At 46.5% G+C, this 16,282-nt stretch overlaps 1 protein-coding gene across 3 annotated transcripts in view; it reads right to left on the bottom strand.

The window, feature by feature from the left end:
* LOC149358668 (uncharacterized) overlaps positions 1-16,282 on the bottom strand; it is a 274,207-nt gene that overhangs the window by 132,746 nt on the left and 125,179 nt on the right. For 2 of the 3 annotated variants that reach the window (XR_016288711.1, XM_089570829.1), the window contains exon 2: positions 10,350-10,381. The exons of the other annotated variant lie outside the window; for it this stretch is intronic. The gene's annotated coding sequence lies outside the window, so the exon portion shown is untranslated. The remainder of the gene's footprint in view (positions 1-10,349; positions 10,382-16,282) is intronic. 3 annotated transcript variants of the gene reach the window in all.

Genomic DNA, 16,282 nt, shown 5'->3' with positions numbered 1-16,282 from the left:
GCCGTTGTCCATCGCTTCGCCCGACAGCGGAGCGAAGTGGCTTGACGACATCCGTCGCGCAGTTTTCCCGTTTCCTCGTCACTGCGGCCTTGGGCGCGCTAGGGCGCGCTAGGGCACGCGGGTTGTCGTGCCGCGCCGGAGCAAAAATATGTCCTACGACGGCCATCACCCACGTGTCGGAGTGCAGGCAAGAAGCCCATTTCCGGCAGCAGCGGCAGCGTCGCGCGAAGAGGAAGGAGACAGCGCAGAGTACTTGCGACGTGACGCGTGTGTTCCCCCTGTCCGGCCCTGTCCATTTGCACCCGTTCGTCTTTGCTTTCTTTTTTTTTTTTACCGGCTGGTTTTTTTTCTAGTACGTTTTGTCCTTTTCTTCTTTCTAATGCTTTTCCTCACTCCCACGCCCCTCGTGTTTGTTGTGACGGCTGAGTGTGGACACGTTCGGTCGTTCGGCGTCGCTGTGTAGGCGCCATGCACGACGACGTGGCGTGGAACATGGCGCGGTGCTCGGAGCAAACAGAGTTTCCGGGTTAGCGAGTGCGCTGGGTCGTGCGACTTTGCTTCTCTCTGAGCCCCATGGCTCCGAACAGCAGCATCTCAGCTGTCACTTCCCTGAACGCCAAGCGATGTTACTGATCTGACTTTCATGCAAAGCGACCATATTTACGCTGCGGAAAAAGAAGGAAGAACAAACAAGCAAAGAAACGAACAAGCAAGTCATAGTAGCGATGAACTCATTTGCAAATGAGCATGAACCGCGATCGGATATGAAGGCAGTCAGAGCATAAATATGTCGCCTGTCAGTGACGTGACTACAAATAAAAGCAATGGGAGAATTCCAGCTGCACTACCCCACTGGCAATATGCTATGAGGACGCTCTTGACTTTGGTAGTAGCGTAGCATGTGGGGATTAGAGTCCAGAAAGTGCACGTCGGGTGTGAGGGATACCGCAGCGGAGCACTTAGGTCTAATTCACACCAAACGTGGTTCTTTAACGTGCACTCAAATACCGCACAGTACACGGGCGTTTTAGAGGTCCGCCCACATCGCACTGCGGCCGTTGCAGCTGGGATTCGGTCCCTCGATCATCGGCCTCGTGGCCAGCGTCAGAATACTACAGTACAAGGCACTGAAGCAGGTGCCCTTAATATTAATGAGTTAAATTGAGCACTGTATGGCGTTTAAAAACAATCAATCCAAAACTCTCGAGTCGGTCGAGTCGGTCTTGTTTCTCACTGAAAGCTTGTCCCTCACCTTGTGATCATTCGTTAGTTTCGGGCACGACAACTATTGCGCTTGTCGAGCGATATTGATCCTTACACGTTTTTAAAATGCCGCAATAGGACGTTACTGCACAATACTGATCTATCACCCCCTCAGTCATTTAGTCTAAAGAAAGTAGTAAATTAGATATAATTGCACACAGGGTAAGTCAGCTGCTTGTCGGTGCCACGAAAGCTCGTTGCAGGGCTGGAATAACATCTTTGTTTCTCCGGTTCTGAATTTACCAAACTTTTCGTACATCAGTGGCCTGCGACTTGCAAAAGCTAGCACCACTGGAACTTTTAGAGGCCCAAGAGACGACAGCGAAACAGCATGGTGATCCCGGAGTGACCTTAGACACAAAACATGCATTCTTAGTGTTGCTCTCATCATCACCGAAAAGCGAGGAAACAGCTGCCGCACAACGACGCACTTTCTTACGCGCCTTTTCCCTCTACATCAAGAGTGCCTGGAAAGAAGGGATGCTTCAGGATCTGCACGGTCTTCTCGCGATGCGCGTCACCACTGCGCCTTATTTTTCTCAACTCAGGGGCGCAAAAGCAATGTACTCGAAGCGTCACGTCTTCTGTCGCGCACTTTGGAGCGGTTTTTAGAGATCCGAAAACCTGCACCTCCTTTGGTTGGATGCGAGGAAGTCGAGGCACGCAGAATCACTGGTGCCAAGTCCTCTCGAGACACTTGAGGAACGCCATCGGCAGCAGGCGGCGGTAAAGGAATAAAAGGTTCGGGACCGCAGGCTGTACCATCCTATATGGAAGGCCCCAAGCATTGCAGCCTCATAAAGTGTTGCGCTAAGCCTACAACAACACGGTGTCCGGTGCTCCATTCGAATAGTTCCGTGCAGTGCTCTGACAGCAGACTACCAGCTTAATCAAAATCGAAGAATGAGGGTAAAACCTGTTCAAACGTTGCATCATGCAAGCACTGCAAACTTTTATAGGATGAGTGCGTTAATTAGGAATGCACGCTTGATTCGCACGCGCCTATAATTGCACACAGAAAAGACTTTCACGGGATCATTGATGCGCCGCCATCAATAACGGTGCTCTGCGATGCATATAACGCACCGCAGCCCACATCTACCGATGCACGAACACGTTCAGATTTAGACGCCGAGTGGTGCAGCAACGACAAAAATATCGCATAAGAGAGGCGACCGTCCCGAACGGCAGCGCCAATGAAGGATCTGTTTACACTGCATGACCTGCATTGGACTCTCTGGAATCACTTCGTCGTAGGCAGGTTTACGCAACGGCTCGACGCGCTGCAGTGATTTAGCGAAGCGCTTCATCAGGTCACATCGAAATTGTTTGCTAGGGAGTGTCTTTAGTGATCACAGCAGGAGAGGATAGGGATAACGATGATGACGAGACACAGCGCGCCACTCAACCCTTGCCGCCTTCGCTGGCCCAAAGCGGCTCCTTTCCGCCTTCGCCCCCCCCCCCCTTATCCGCTGGACTGGAGGCTCGAGTTGCACTTCTCGCCCCTTCTCGCCTCGGAGCGCGAAATGACGTGATCCGATTGCGCCGAGAGCGACAGCACACAGCGAAAGGACGGCGGCAGCGAGTTAGTAATTCGACGCCAGCGCCGCCTGGTAGAACACGGCGGGCAGTTCGCGCCGGTAGCCTCGCGTCATATGCGGGCGCACGTCTGGGCTCTTGAGAAATGCGGAGCGCTGCGATATTAATGGATTGCTCTTATACTTCATCCGACGTGACGAAATCTCTCCAGAAACCATATCTTATGGCGTGAGCATACACCTATATTCGAGCATATTTTGCGAAGAATTCGGAGTCTCTGCGACGCAGTAGAGACAGGGTGCATAAAAGCATTCCGAGAAGTCGGCTGTGCACGGAATCCGCGCGAAACGAGCCTGGAATAGCGATGACTCGGGTTCACTATTCCATCTTTTAAATTTTGAGTTTCGACTTGAGTCGCCTTGTTTGTTCTGATTTGTAGAACTTAGAGACGGCATTACAATTGTCTCCAGGGCGGGAAATATAACTCGTTAACATTACGAATACTATTTCACAAGAAATTATTTTCTTTTTGTGGGCTGACACTTTGTCAGCCATGCTCAAAAAAAAAAAGAGATACCACTCAATTAAGCGCCCTTGTAGAAACCTCCAACCACACCGTCCGAGCGTTTTTCACAGATCCGCGTCTGATGTACTCGTTGAAGACTTCCAATAACTCATTTCCGATCGTACGCCGTCCGTGCTGTCCTAGACAGAGGAACATTACCCTTTCCTTAACGGAAATTTCTAAGCCTGCATTTGCACTTTGTCGTCCTCAATTCCGCATAAAACCTCCCCTCATTTACTTAGGAATTACAAAGGTGTTCAAAGTAAACTGCCATACCTAGTTCTCCCTAACCCAACCCTCTGAGCACCTCATGTAATCATGGTGTGAATTAACAGCAGACGCAGGACTACGGTCATTTCCTGTTGATAACATCTAGGACATTTGCATGCACTTCCAAGAATATATGAAGTTCTTGTATGATTCCTACTCCAGGCCATTTCCTTTTGCTTCTCAACGTCCCGCTATGCTCCGGCGCGCTGTAGCTATCGCTAAGACAGGCTGCGGGTGGCGCGGGTAACGATAAGGAATCAAATGTATCAAGAGAAAACATATGACAAATTGCGCAGACATGTACTGCATTCGATGATTAGATTTCCCGCGCGGGACAGGCTGTCTGGCATGTCTTGGACGACTGCGAGTGCTCACTACATATGTGATGCTTGGTTGGCGCTCTTTACTTTCTGGAGTTATAATAAACTTTATGAAAGCACAGTTCCGTAAACTATGTGCATGCATGCGCACAATTTTTGCTAGCAGCTTTATCTTCATTACAACCAAACTGACCGCAAGGTATAGCTAAGACTTCTTCCTTTCCCCGGTAAAACCTGAGAGTAGGCTTATTAAAATTGAGATATTGCAAGATATACAAAAGCCTTGAATTTTACTTTTCGACCAGTTTTGATCTCGGTTCTGCCTTCGATTATGCTATTCTCCGAGTAAACTGTCGATTATTCTTTCTGTCGTAAAGACAGCGTCGGAACGCACGACGGACGCAGCGCTGTATTGAGCTCTGTAAAATCATAGCCTATGCGAGACTGCTGTTACTACCGCGCTTTAGGTAATCTCCAGCTGTATTGTTTGCGTTGCGACAAACTTTTAAGGAAATGAAAATGCACTAGCAAAAAAAAAAAAAAAGAAAGGAAACATCCAGGACTCTCAGTCTTACAGATGCGCAGTAACTCACCCCTTCATTCTTTTTCGTTGCTGTTTGCCCCAGGTTCTCGCGTACACGTTACAAAAAAGAAAATAGTATAAAAAAAGAGTAGCAACTTCCCTCTATTAAGTTTGCAAGTTTTATAGTTAAGACTGCGTTTTACGATCGAAATTCACGGCCGGGAAAAAAGAATAAACTGAAAGCGAATAAGATACGTAAATGGCTGAAGGTGACACTTAAATATTTAAAACCCGGCTTTTGAGAGCCTCGCCTGATGAAACACTTACCAAGCAGCCAGCGGACTCCTCCCGCTGTAAGACCCAGGAGAAAATAAAGGTTGCTGCTAAGCCCCTGGCGCCCTGCTGATTTCGCTTGTCATTTTTTTTTTTTCGCCGTGCCGGCCCCAGTGAAACGCATCAAAGCGTTCACGCTGGAGTCAGCGTGCCTTGGTCTCCGCCCCGTCTGACTTATAGAAAAGCTTTGCGAGAAAATTGAAAGCACGGCGCCCCTGTTGCCGGGACATGCTGCTCCTCTAAACTAGTTGCGACGAGCAACCGGTCAAAAAGGAGCAGGAACTGCAATATAGTATCGAAGATTAAATCCTTTAAAGCCGACTCGGCACTCTATCATTTCGCGAAGCTGTACAGAGAAGAAACCCGCCTAGCATTATTTTTCTTTCCGATCAATAAAAATTGGTGTAGTTCGTTACCTGTGAAAAATAGATAATTGATGTGTGTACTGGCTCAGTCTCGGTCTTGGTCTGAGTCCTATTTCTGTTTACGCCTGACCCTAGCGAAAATTCTAATAGCAGGACTATTAACCTATTTACTTATCAACAATAAATGCGTAAGTACATTAATAAGAAGTGTATTCCCGTTTTACTGCGTTTCGTATTAGACTAATTCCCTCTTTGGGGTCGATAAGCAAATAGGTAGTCAGGAGTTGAATCTGGTAGGGTATTAGATATCCTCTCATTGGGATTAGTATTTGCAGGCCTATCTCCATGACGTCGAATGCACTGATGTCTTCTGGGAACGCTGCGACATCATAAAGACACGAAGAGAACACGCCCTTTATATTTGACGTATACAGATAAGCAGGCTTCACTGGGGCCCTTCTGAACAGCGCAGTTATATTTATTGGAGGTGAGCAATTGATCAGCGAAGCCACCTGAATAAATAATACGACTAGACATTCGTTATATGTCGCATAAAACAGCAGGTTTTTTGTAACTTTCTGTTAACTGAAGACCTCAATATCTCGTGACACGTAAAGGAGATAGTGCTGCTCTTGTTCCAAATACTAAATGTTTTCAACCCTTACACTGATACAAAAGTGTATTAGACTAACAGAGGACCTAAAAAGCAAGTACAAGAATGCATTATTCCACTGAAAATTAGCAACTGAGATTTTCGCTAGAGTGTGCTGCGGAAATTGAAAAAAAAAAAAAATGTTGCCCACATTTAGAAGTTACTGTAAAATATTTATGTCGCTCTAGTTAATCACTAGTCAAACCTCAACCGTATACGTCACTGTGGAACAGAACACTGTGGAACGCCACTTTCTCTCTCCTAATCCACAAGATACACACTTCCAAAATTAATCGAAGACTATCGGATTCTCCAATCTGATTTTTCTTCTCAATATTGCACTGCATTCTGTGCTTGACACAAAATGCCAGGAGAATGCATAAAATGTCCAGGTTTCTCATTCGTTAAAGCTTTCCCCTTAGTCCTTATTCTCTTTTATGGTTGCGGTGTCTTCATAAATATCCGTAAAGAATAATCAATGTTAGTGCAGGCTATGAGCAGTTAAGAGAGCTTAGATTCCCACTCAGCGAACTGCCTCCGGCTGGCTAGGTTACTTAGTGGGTTTATCCCTGACTGAATTAATACTAGCATTTTATGATATGTTGCTTAGAAACTTAGTCTCTATTTACTTCACGGAGAACCACAAGGATTTATTAGAAATGAACTTGGTTAAAATGCTGCCTTTCAGTGCCCACTAGCCATGCAACTTCACCGCACACAAAGCACTGCAGTGAAGCACTACTCTGTGGCTTTTTTCTCCTAGCCAGCGAGCAAAAGAGAATGCAAAATTATTTCTGGAAATTTCGCCAAATTTTTTTTAAAGAGCTGTTGCACTAAAACCACAGTGATACAGCTGTGACAACTCTTTTTTTTTCTATTTGTACCAGCGAGGCGTTTGGGCCCGTTAGCTTCGAACCCGAGAAACTCATTGTATTATGCCATCATCAGCCTTCATTCGCACTTTCCTTTTCCTCCTCTTCCCTTTCCCCTGTGTGGAGTAGCAGGCCAGGGCCATGTTACCACCGGCCGACCTCTCCACCTTTCCCTCATTAAAATTCCTTTCTCTCTCTCTCAAATCGCGCCAGTCTGTTGAGATACCGACTGTAGTGCCGTGAAACAGCCTGCAGTTTCCACTATGCTCGATTCCGAGCAGTAAGTAGTCTGTGCGTCACTCAGGTATTTGTTTCTCACTCACTCACTCACTCACTCACTCACTCACTCACTCACTCACTCACTCACTCACTCACTCACTCACTCACTCACTCACTCACTCACTCACTCACTCACTCACTCACTCACTCACTCACTCACTCACTCACTCACTCACTCACTCACTCACTCACTCACTCACTCACTCACTCACTCACTCACTCACTCACTCACTCACTCACTCACTCACTCACTCACTCACTCACTCACTCACTCACTCACTCACTCACTCACTCACTCACTCACTCACTCACTCACTCACTCACTCACTCACTCACTCACTCACTCACTCACTCACTCACTCACTCACTCACTCACTCACTCACTCACTCACTCACTCACTCACTCACTCACTCACTCACTCACTCACTCACTCACTCACTCACTCACTCACTCACTCACTCACTCACTCACTCACTCACTCACTCACTCACTCACTCACTCACTCACTCACTCACTCACTCACTCACTCACTCACTCACTCACTCACTCACTCACTCACTCACTCACTCACTCACTCACTCACTCACTCACTCACTCACTCACTCACTCACTCACTCACTCACTCACTCACTCACTCACTCACTCACTCACTCACTCACTCACTCACTCACTCACTCACTCACTCACTCACTCACTCACTCACTCACTCACTCACTCACTCACTCACTCACTCACTCACTCACTCACTCACTCACTCACTCACTCACTCACTCACTCACTCACTCACTCACTCACTCACTCACTCACTCACTCACTCACTCACTCACTCACTCACTCACTCACTCACTCACACATTTCTGGTAGGGCCAACAGCGCACACTGCTTCCTTTCTAATGCTAGTAGTGGCATTGTACACAGACTTCGCGTTTTATCGCTACCTGTTCGTTTTCCCAAACTGTCAATTCGATTTTTAAAGAAAGAAGTAGGAATACGCAGCCCATTGCCACTGAAATTCACAACGCGTCTGATGCCCAGTTTGCATTTAAACATTGAGTTGCCTGTAAATGAGGTCGATCCTTCGCTAAACGATTCACTGCAACGCACCTGCGTGTGCACAGAAAGCGACTATGGCGACAACATAATTAAGCTGCATGTATTCTGCAGTAAAAATCTCTACATCAACAACTGAACGCGCAGCTGATGAAGCGGCAAAACGTGTTTCACATGAATAGTTAAACTTGATGTTGGCTCAGCATGGTTCCCATTCACATTGTGCTCGCTTCCTATAGAATCCTACACGCGTTACAAGTGCCTCATAAAACGAAACTACCCTACTATTTTCGCAAATACAGAACTGGAATGCAACGGCTATCAAACTCATTGTACGCTCATCGTAGTTTTGCGAAAAATGAAAACATAAAGGATCTCACGCGTACCTTACACAGCAGTTAAGCATAATCTTTAATCTTCGAAAAAAGTCTGGCTGTTGGAAGAATGGCAGTACTTTCGATAGCAGCTGTAACGATTGTCTTTCGGTATAAAACTGTCAAGTGCTTCAAGAGGGGTGAAATGCCGCACTGTAACAAGCAGTCGTGTACTTTTTATAACCTCTGGGCAGCCTCTTACAACGAATTTTATGTCCTCAAAGCGCAGCTTTACTTTTGCAGTGCGCCAAAATGCGAGTTTTTGTTTCACTGCGGAGACAGAATTCTGCAGAATACACAAGACCGTAAGGATGTTTAATTTCGGGCTTAACACTGGCTGGGACGAAGAAAACAATAAACAGTAAAAAGACGCAGATACGAAGTAAGCGTGGCAGTACATTAAAGTGTAGAAGCAATTAACGAATCTGAAAAACACGGCTGTAAAATCACGCCCGGCCGCTACCACTCCGCCTTACGCAAGAGCAATTGCGCGAAGTTTGTGCTCCAGAGTCCAGTTTCACGCTGCTGAAACGGCGGCTAGCGGTGCAACAGCATGCAAAAGCGCATCTGCGTCGTTTTATTACCGGCAGTAACGCGACATCTCATGCATATTCACGCGGTCGTCAGCATTGCCCGTGAGGTCGCTTACTCGCGGCGTTTTCCGCCTCCCGCACTCGACTAGGTCGTCGTCTCTCGCGTTCCCACCGTCCCTCCTCTTAGTTTATGGCCAAAAACTCGGGACATTTATCGTCAGAAAACATGCCTGAACCTGGTGCTTCGTATACTACCTGCAACTCTATTCCTACTCTATTTCTTCCATTCTCTTTCGTAGATTCTTCCTTACTTTCATTTTTTTCGTCATTTTTCTTTCTTTCCTTCTTTCTTCCTTTGTTTCTTCCTCTTTCTTTTCTTCTCCTTCTTTTCTTCTCTTCTTTCTTTCTTTCCTTCTTTCTTTCTTTGTTTCTTCCTCTTTCTTTTCTTCTCTTTCCTTTCTTCTCTTCTTTCCTTCTTTCTTTTTTCTTTCTGTTTCTTTCTTTCCCTTTTTTCTGTCTTTCTTTTTTCTTACTTCCTTTCTTACTTTCTTTCTTTCTTTCCTTCTTTCTTTGTTTCTTTCTTTCATCCCTCCTTCCTTCCTTTTTTCTTTATTTACCTATTCCTTCCTTTCTTTCCTTGTGAACGCCGCCGCGGTGGCTCAGTGGTTATGGTGCTCGGCTGCTGACCCGAAAGACGCGGTTTCGATCCCGGCCGCGGCGGTTGAATTTCTTTGGAGGAGAAATTCTAGAGGCCCGTGTACTGTGCGATGTCAGTGCACGTTAAAGAACCCCAGGTGGTCGAAATTTCCGGAGCCCTCCACTACGGCGTCTCCCATAGCCTCAGTCGCTTTGGGACGTTAAACCCCATAAACCAAACTAAACCATCTTTCTTTGTCTCTTTCTTTCTTTTTATCTTTCGTTCTGTCTTTTTTCTTCCTTATTTGCTTCTCGCCTCGTTCACTCTTTCTTCCTCTCTTTCCTCCATTTTTTCTTTCGCAGACGAGAATGAAAGCACAGAGGAACTGTCGTCAGCTGTCAGAATGAAAGAAGGGGCTGAAGGCGGGCAACAAACCTACGAATCGCGAGCTCTGGCGGTGGTCGGTGATAACGAGAGTGATGGATGAGGATGAATGAATCTGCAGATGGGAGCATGCACTTGATGTTGAAGGCGCGTCTCAGCCGGAACAGTAAAATAAGAAATAAAATAACAGCCTGCAGGATAAAAAAAATGACACAAAAGTCAAAATGGCAAAAAGTTACCACATACTGAGACACGTGCGCCTTTTGCGAATTTTAGGCAGAAAACGTGAGCCTTAAAATTTAAAAAAAAAAAAAAAATTTCGTCTCGAGACTGATGCGCGCACGTCCGTGACACGTATCTTAGGAATAAAAAAAAAACGGCGTCCTTACCTTCCCTGTGCCTTCACAGCGCAGACCGGTATCTGAAAAGAAGCGGAAAGGAAAGAAATACATCACATTTCTGCCACGATGAAAATGAATAAACATGCTCAGTGACCACTGGGACACCCGGTGAACGCGAGCTGAAGGATCACGGTCTCAGCAGATAAACTTAGACTAAACCTTGGACGCTACGAGCAATAAAGAATTATGATGTTGCTATGACCGTAGGTACAATATACTATTAGAACACTGCAACATTGGAACACTATTCAGGCTTGTACTTCGGTTAGATGTTGAATTCATAGCAGGATTCAATGGCGGGAAAGATGCGAGAGACAACAATTTCTATCGGTTATTCTAACTATGAACTTAATGAGCGAATGTCAGGAAAAAGTCCCGTGCATTGCGCTTAATCGCCAATATCAGCACGTAAAACAGTTCCTTGGTTTGCTTTTGATGGTGAGAGTATAGGCAGAGTCTTTCCATCGAAAGAATCTGTTATGGACTCAAGTGTTCCAGTACATATGCCACCACTTTGCACGCAACCCTAGCGAGTGTGCGATGTCAGTGCACGTTAAAATTTCCGGAGCCCTCCACTACAGCGTCTCTCATAGCCTTAGTCGCTTTGGGACGTTAAACCCTAATAAACAAACCCTACCGAGAGAGGGCGGCAACTTTCTGCTAAAAGCGACGACAGTATATCCATATTTAGGCATCCCATGAAAAGCCCGGGTCATCACAATTACAACCAGGACTCTCCTCAGGGTTGGCTGTTGCAGCTGACTGCAAGCCGTCTCTCATGCCATTTAAGGGGGTACCACGTACGGATCTTTACGAAGAACCCCCCTCTCAGAACCACCCTCTCCACACGCTTCATCGCTCCCCGTCGAGTCTCGTCCAGTCGTTGCTCTCCCCTTCTTCGCGCTTTTGCGTCTCCTCTTTGCTCTTCAGCGCACGTCAGCGCTTGTTAGCGCGGCGCGCTGGGAGCGATGTGGCCTGTCCACGGTATCTCGACACGGGTCCCTTAATGGCCCTCATCAGGGAAGGCCCGCATGGCTCGGCTGGGGACGAGGCGGAGAGAGTGATGGCAGGAAACCCGCCGCGGTTCCTGAACTACGCCGCCGCTAAAACCCGATTATCTGGGCGTGCGTCCGTGCCTAGAAGCACGGACGATGTTCGGGTTTCCCGAAAACCAACGTTCCCTAGCTCCCCGTGCCGGCGCAGGCGATTCTGATGAGAGCACGCCGAGGGGAGGCGGAGGCCATCCGAGGAATTTCCCTATTACGACAGTGACTCGGGCTCATCGCCGGCGCACCGCAAACACGGTTACGCGAGTGGTTTGTCTTTGCCCCCACCCCACCCCCTTGTGTAACGCGTGCTGGGGCAGCCGGAGAAGTGCGGGCCACTGGAAGCTGGCTGAACATGCGCACAGGGATGCCGAGATAGAACAAGCAAACGGTTAATCTCTGTTGGACTACGATGTTTGCCTCCAGAGTTTCCACGGTGCAGTCTTCTCCAGGTTAACGATGCAAAAGAAAACGATGTCTGTGCAGACTATATCCTCTAAACGCGAATACACCTATATGCAGTGGCGTAGCCAGAAATTTTGTTCGCGTGAGCAGGGCTTTCAATAAGCAAGGTGAATCAAGATCGGGTTTTGATGGCCTCAAAATTTTCGTATTCGCATGGTAATTTTGATCATGATGCTAAGTGATGCCTGCGTTAAGTGACTCCATGTGCATGGGCGTTGCCACGAAATGCAACAAGAGTTAGCAATGTTCACGCCGAAATGTCTTTTCTAGACTCAAAGACATTGTAGGTGACAAAATCCAAAATGACTTCTGGCGTCGGTGTTTGTTTTGGTCAGCGGTGCGTGACAGTTCGAAAAAATTTCGAGGGAGGGGCTAAAAGCCCCATAAGCCCCCCCCCCCCCCCCCCCTCCCCTCTGGCTACGCCCCTGCCCATATGGGAGTAAAAAGGCCGAAAACAAGCTCGCAACAAGCGCATACGACGCTTATTTTCTACTTTTTTCTTCTTTCTTAGAAAAGAGTTTTCTACTTTTTTTTTCTTAGAAAAGTGTCATGTTTGGCAAGGTTCGAAATTTATTTACTTATCGTCTCCATTTTTTTCTTGGCTACAAAATCATTGACACCATTCATGAGAAAATGTGCGAATATCCATGCCGTATATACTCGTATGTGCAGCTCACGCATTCAGAACGGCGCGCCTTCATATGTTAATAAGGCTAGCCATGTCAGCAAAAGGACGTTCTAATACCATGCTGCAGCAAAAAGAAAAAAAAGAGAAGAACACATCTGTTTGCACAAAGTGTCGTCAGCTTGGCGGTTCGTGTCATTGAGAAGGTAAACAAAAATACTGGATGATCAGACGTCTCTTGCGAAAATTTAGAGCAGTTGGATTTACCTTTGATGGTTACTGTGATGCATTTCCTGTAATCAATAATTTTACTTTAAGCCGACGCCTCACACACATGACACTCCTCGCTTGGGCCAAAGGCTGAATTTCGGAGAGAAACAATTAAGGAGGTAAAATGCGCAGCAAAGAACGCCATAAACTGTAAGCGAGCGGAAGCAATCTATCACTTCCCGACGCTACAGGTTCCTGTCCTCGGCGCCACTACGTAAGCGAGCTGCCGGAAAAGCGAGCGCCCCGGAGATCGCGAGATATCATCGAGCGCGGAAGAAGACCGCCCAGACCGCATACAAAGCACCCGCATACAAAGCGGGCATAAAAAATGGCACGCCTTACTCGGCGGAGCCGTTATCTTGCTCATTAGCGAGTCTCCTTTCCGGGCGACACCCGATCATTTAATTTGACGCCGTGATAGATTGGTCGCTACGCCGTCCGCGCCTCCTGCCGGATTCTGCGTCAACCACGACGAAACAGGAAAACTGGAGCACAGATGGCCGCGCGCGCGTCCTTATATGTACATGTATATACGCGCACTTCAGACGGTGCGCATCAAGTTTCAATATGTGCGAACAGTGACGGTATTTTTTTTCCTCCTTTTGTTCTAGCAGCCGGTCTTGCTTCTGAATGTTGTTCTTTTCTTTCTTTTTCTGTTTTTTTTACTTCCGCGCCGAAAAGCTGATTTCTTCCGGCCGGTGATCGGCGTCGATCCTAACCGTCTTTGTTTCCTTTCGCTTTTGGACGAATGTGTTGTAATCGATAAGGATCAATCTCCTTGTCGACAGAAGCTCATATGAGTTGGAAGACGAACAAAGAACGTACGTGCATAAAACACACACAATCTTTAGCGTTTCTAAATCTTAGTAGCAACAGAGGAAACTTAAACTCGCATGGTTCCTGCACTGACGTAATGAGTTGCGCTCATGGTGTAATAATTCATTCATTCATTCATTCATTCATTCATTCATTCATTCATTCATTCATTCATTCATTCATTCATTTGAGGTTTATTTCAGAGAAAAAATTGCCCGAGATGATGCAGCAAAAGTCATACACTGCCTGACGAGGCCGCGGCACTCGTGAGGAAAGGAACGGAGTTGACATATTGCATGAAAAAACGTACAATGAACACAAAGAGCTACAAAAAGAAACACAGAGAAGTTGCATGAACAGAGTTAAATGCACATTTTAAACAATAACAATGTATAGTTTTACGAGGACTGTGTTTACCTGTAAAATAAACACGCTATAACATGAGTTGAATATTCATGTTTAAAAAATTAACAAGATGTACCAGAGAGAGATAAGAGCGCGTTTAGGTCGCATCTCAAAGTTCATTTATTACCATTTTCCTAATTACACTTTTATATTTATGTGTAGAAGGGGCTTAGGAGTTTTATATACATTCAATACTATTTCGTTTTTGTTTTCTGTGTTTTTTTTTCCAAGCGTAAGTAATGGAACTGAGATAGCCATTCAACATGTGTTTGGAGTTTTTTTTTTTTTTGCTATAGATACCCTCGCACTACAAGAGTGCACCTTCACCATCAATTATTTTTCTAAAAGGATAGCTTTGTTGAACCGTGAATGCAACAAAAGCACTACAAGCAACTCGTCGCAACTGATGCTGCCTAGCGCCCCCAGCAGTAACGCATATTTTTTTTTTATCTTACTCTACGCGTTCTTGTTTCGGTTTTCGCGCCCAGTACGTAAAGAGGAGCGCATTTATCTACACGCATAACAACTGAAACAGAAGCACTAAAATAAATTAATGTTTAAAAAGAAACGCTTAAAAATGGTGTGCCTAGAAAACTAGACGTGTATGTACCAACCGGCCTGCTTCAGCTTGAGTTCTTTTCATCAACAGTTTTGTATCCTTACGCTGTTACTTTCAAACTTTTTTTCCCTCAACGCTCTGTTTGCCCGGAACGACCCGAGACTATCGCTTGCAATTCCACTGGGCGTAAACAGCGAACGGCCAGTTAACGAAGGCTTCGGCAACTAGAGCCCTCTTGTTAGCGGTGATAACAATACGGAACCCTTTTTTCTCGGTCGGCAAAGGGCAAAAACGCCCGCTGCGCAAACGACCCGTTGCCCAGCAACGCATACCTGAAGGAAAAAGACGCAGTCAAAGGGAATAAAACAAACGCAGGTATTGTCGAGAAAGTATAGAATTTTCCTCGCTACAGTGAATAGAAGTGGTTCGGATCAGTTACTGAAACAGCAAGGAAGATCAAACAAAAATAGAGAAATCTAGGTAGATTAACAGGTGTACAGAAGTACACAGCAGTGCCGACAACAGACGGTAATAAAAAGGTCAGCGGAGATGGAAGGATTTATTTTGCTTTATTTTGTTCCACTCAAATACAGCGGGGAAAATGGTAAATTACTAAGGACTGTTAGGAGGTGACTATATGAGCAACAACAAAAAAAGTGTGAAGGTTTTAACTTAGTTAAAGCGAGAAGACATGGGAAAGCATGTGTTTCGCCTGGCTGGCTCATGTTTTCTGCTTTGCTCGGTCGTCGGCACGTCTGGTGACGATATTAGACTCAGGCTACTCAGGTCAAGCTCGGATCGAGACTAAGCTGACCTGATTTGCTCGCGCCGCAGACGGAAGTTGATGAGGACGAGGATGAGCAGGATGTGCAGGATGTGCAGGGTGTGCAATGCACAGCGCGAGAGTGTGTCGCAGTTTAACACGAGGCTCGATCGGCTGCGGCGACAGCATAGTGCTCTTGTGCACTGTCCGCCGAAGCTGGTCTGCTCGCGCGCGGTGGCGGGGCAGATTCTGCCCCTGAAGGTCAGGGACGCCATAAGATTCTTGGTTGGGGTCGTCGTGCTTTCGCACTAAAAATAAAGAAAATTGTCGAAAGGCGCTCAAAAGAGTTAGCACTCCTTCCCTATTCGAACCGGCATACCACGCGATTGGAAGCGTGATGTATGGAGTAACACCAGATTCTGTTACCTGACAACAGCACATCGCTCCAAAGACATGACACGGCTTGCTCTTATTGTTTTACAATAAAATTTCCCCTAGATAGAACGAACATCTTATCTGGTGCATTGACCAAGAACTTTACCACTGGAGGATGTCGCCGTCTCTAGGTCGGGCTTGATTTCTTCGCCTGGCCCCATATTTGTCAGTTCTCACCTGAGCTAAATAAGGCTGACACCCCAAATGTAGAGTGTCGATTTCCAACCGCGTTCTTATTCAGCTATCTCTCTGATATATAGCACCGACGGCCTAGTGGTTTCAGCATCGGACTCGCATGCGAGGTGTGCAGGGTTCGATCCCCAGTGCCGCTGGGTGCCTACTGGTGATGCTGGGTACAAGCCCTGGCCTGCTACTCGGCTTCATTGGGGTGAACTGTTTGGGAAATGGGTCTTCGACCAAACCTTGATTAGATAAGAACACCTGAAGCCATGACGTTCTTTGGCCGCAGATGCCTTTGCGCCATAAACATTTATCCCCATCATCATATTCTCTGAAACGCCTGTCAAGGTATACTTG

This window comes from Amblyomma mixtum, chromosome 2 (genome assembly GCF_055824585.1).
Source record: "Amblyomma mixtum isolate Tamu chromosome 2, ASM5582458v1, whole genome shotgun sequence".
Lineage (NCBI taxonomy): Eukaryota > Metazoa > Arthropoda > Arachnida > Ixodida > Ixodidae > Amblyomma > Amblyomma mixtum.
Note: the sequence above shows the minus strand (reverse complement) of the source record. Positions and strands in the feature narration are given on the sequence as shown.